Below are 4183 nucleotides of genomic sequence, written 5' to 3'. Positions count from 1 at the left end.
AGACCAACAAGTGCGTGAACGGAGGAGGATGGAAATATGGGACAGAAATAATGGATGGAGGCAATGAACGGAAACCTTCCATGTGTAGTGTGGTCATGTCAATGCATCATCGTGATTATGCAATAAAATTCAAAATTGTACAACGGAATGCAATGTAGTGGACCACATATGATTTGTACGAAAACTAAGACTCAAAATCAACTTATGCCAGTTGAGACATTTCAACTAACACCTTGCAGGCGTGGAAAATCGTTAGGAATTCAAAATGCATTTGGGAGCTTGATTGAAACCAAAAAAATTCATTCTAATTCTATCGATGAAACCAAATGAGAGAGGCCATACGTCTACGGCCAGATGGGCCCTGGACAAGTAGTGTTTGTTTTCAGACCAAATACTATCTAATTCTGTCATCCTCTACACAATCCAGAGGATTCACCTAACTTAAGAATGCAAATCGCATTAGTATTATGTACTAGGTTCAATCGATTTAGGTTGTAAACACTTTTAATCTATTTAATGCATTTATTTATGGCAAGATTTATTATTTTATTGAATTAATTTTCATATAAATTATATTGATAGATTCCGTAAATTCAAATCCTACTAAGTTGTTAATCATAAGAAGTTGTGTTAGTGATAAATAAATTACATATGAATCAATCTTAAATTATTAATGGTCTTAAGTAATAACGATATACGGATATTGTTATTATGAATAGACCATCAAGTGTGTCATTTCTCACTTGTAAAGTGAGTAACTGATTTTACAAGCTAAAATATGGTGTCATTTAGATGAACACGTCGATATTTTGTTAAAATAACAAAACAATGGAGACCTACTAGAATAATTCTACGTTGATAACTATCTAAGTGGTGGTGATTAATCTCCAATGTTGGATGGTGGAGTTGGTCATTTGACTTAAGGTCATGATAGTGTTTTATATGAGAATAATAATGACTTGATAATGTTGGATGTTGTTCGTCCAAGAGTAGCTAATACGGCGTCATCCAGTCATGTTAAGAATCGTATGAAGGTTGTAAATAATCAATAGTGGATTCATTACACTTAAATAGTAGGAGATTATGATCTACATTTTCATTCAATTAATTTGATAATGAAATCTTTGGCCAATGTGTACTCAAGTCGAAAACAGTTTTTGACTTACATTGACTTAATAGTGGAATGAAAAATATAATTCGATAATTGAGATTGACACATTTCATGTCTTATAATTGGATCATATTAATAAATGAATTATAGTCTCGGGATAAAAGAACAACTTTAGTTTTGTTATACCACGTGACATTTTCTGTCACATGTGCTTCACCGACACATTATTAGATCTCAATCTTGGATAAAAAATGCAAAGTGATTGATCTAGGTGAATTAATGATAAATTAAAAGAGTGATTTAATTTATCTTATTTTGATTAGGACAAAATAATAATTCACATCATTAGGCATCGTGATCAAGAATCCAATGGATCACACAAAAAAGAACTAGAACAATGATGATGCTAATTAATTAATTGATCGACGTTGGACATTTGCACAATTAATTTATTGGGACTGATTAATGGGACAAATTAATTAATTCATGATCCAAGTTTAATTGTAATTCAGAAAACATAACATAATTTATTTTGCTATCACAAGAAAAGAGAAACTTCGATTCTGTCATCTTCTTCCTTGTTTGGATTTTCATTGTAGGCTAAGCAATTGAACATCTGCGAATTGTAGATTGTTATAGTTCTTAGGAAAATTAACTAAAGTTATAATTCTTATCATAATTTCTATCTAAACGTAAAGCAAAAAATGTTTTAAATTTTGCTATTTATGATAGAGTAAATTTCCAACAGTGGTATTAGAGTCTACTTTGTGATTGTTAGAAATCATTTTGCATCTTGGGACAATCAAAAGTTGATTATTCATAATTTCTTTTGAATCTAGCAATTTAGAAAATTTATTTTCATCTTTAAAAATATGTTTTTGAAAGAAAATTAATTGTTTGTCAAAAATGGGATTGGGAGGAATGGTCGGCGACATAGGATGCTTCGCGCGCGCCGTAGCGTTGGACACTGATGTGTGTCTGCAGCATTCATCTCTGCTGCTTGGAACGACTGTGCTGGGCCTGCTGCAACAGTAGCACACGACACTACTCGGCCAGAAGATTTGAAGAGAATTCTAGGGTTTCCAGTGATTTCATTTCAAGGGGTTAAAATTGCAATTTTAAAGTACAGGACCTATCGTGCAAATAATAAACGTGAAGGACCTGTTCATAGTTTTAAAACTAGGCGTCAAATTTCAATTTTCAAAACGTTTTAAATATAAATTTTGAAAAGGTTTTAAATTTAATTTTTAGAGGATTTTTTCTCGTTTAAGATTTTATCAAAAATTGACGACTTTCTATATTATGGTTAAAATTGGATTTTAACTTAAATATTAAACTTTGACCCTAAACTGAATTTTATTTTATTTTGGAGTTTTATCATAAATTAAAATGTTCATTCAATTAGAATTAGAGCTAGACTTTAATTTGGTATTTGATTAAAATGTGATTTTAATCAAATTATACACTCTAATATATTGTCGGAATTAGAGTTGATCTCTATTTTGATATTTATTTAAAATATGATTTTAATTAAATAAAACCGCTAATTAAATTAATTAATTATTTGATCCATCTATCTAAATCAGTTTAGACAACTATAATTGCTCGAAATTTGAAGCTTATTTGCATATAATATTATGTATTATATAAGAATACATTAATATGATATATATTTAATTAGTGGATAATTATGGACCCAATCATGTGGATGTGTTGAATGGTTAATTTTATTCTTGCTGTTTTGTGGGCCTATGAGCTTTTATTTATTTTAGATATGCGAATCCGTTATTATTATGGGCATGCGTATCAAATTCAATTGGACCTACATGTCAATTAGTATAGAATGCAGGTTTTAGCCGGAGATGGAAGAAGATTAGGAGACCATGGAAATGGTACATTGATACTAAGTCAATACAATACCCCCTAAGGGGTGACAAACTAGCTTTCCCTTTGGTTCAGCAGAGTTAAATTGAATTAATCCATAATTGTCCATATTATTATATCTATGTTTATTTGTATACTAGATGTACGATAAAATATATATTATTATTATTATTATGAGACCTTTACATGATAAATCATTTGCTAAGATATTAAGTAAATTTATAATTCTCTTTCCATCATTATAGTGAAAAATAAGAGTCCTAAATCGATCTTAACTTGTTGAGTAAACTCAAGACTGGTTTATTAGGGATATATTTCACAGTTGAAATATTAGATATTTTTGAATGATTGATTTGATTTAACTAAAATTTATCTTTTGTTGAGTACTTTTAAGGAAATAAATTCCAAATGTATGTTAACCTAACATATAAGATGTGTAGAAATAAAGAATTGTTAGATTAATAATTTGAGAGTTGTATAATAATACAATTGATAATAGTATCTACCCACAAATTTTATGAAGGCTTTTTTAATATACTCAAGGTCTTAATATAATAATGGGGAAATTAGATCCACTACCCCTAAAAAATGAGATATTTGATTAATACCTTAAAAGTAATTAAAACTATAAATCACGTATTATTTACGTCCAAACCCATACCCGGAGCAGATTGGAGGCACAGAGGAAATAATGATGATAGTCTCTCCTCATTTTTTATGGGCAATCTATCTTCATCTTCATTCCTCTCTATCCTCTACCACCACTCCCTCCCTCATTCTTCCTTCGTCCACCTCGACCACCATCCAGTTACCTCACAGTCAAATGATGTTAACCAAACTCCGCAAAACTCCACTTCTTTCCACAATCACCTCCTCCGTTGGGTAGCCGCATTTTTCTCTTCTCTACCGGTCGTCGCCTACCTCTTATTCATCATCACCAGAAGTTTTCGATCACTTCATGTGCTCTTCAACTCACCAGTTGTATAAATTCGAGAACAAATGATAAAGTTGGAATTGCCCAACCTATATTCGGCCCAAAAAATTTATTTGATGAATATGAACTTGGAATCTGAGTGAACACACACACACACAAAAGTTTGATTCGGGTTATGTGATTTTGGTGGGATTTGGCTTCTGTAAATTTAGTGTGATATTCAAATGTTCCTAAAAATTTGGTGTTTGTCACTT

The sequence above is a fragment of the Olea europaea genome, unplaced genomic scaffold (assembly GCF_002742605.1).
Source record: "Olea europaea var. sylvestris unplaced genomic scaffold, O_europaea_v1 scaffold961, whole genome shotgun sequence".
Classification (NCBI taxonomy): Eukaryota; Viridiplantae; Streptophyta; class Magnoliopsida; order Lamiales; family Oleaceae; genus Olea; species Olea europaea.
This window is presented reverse-complemented; position numbering follows the sequence as displayed.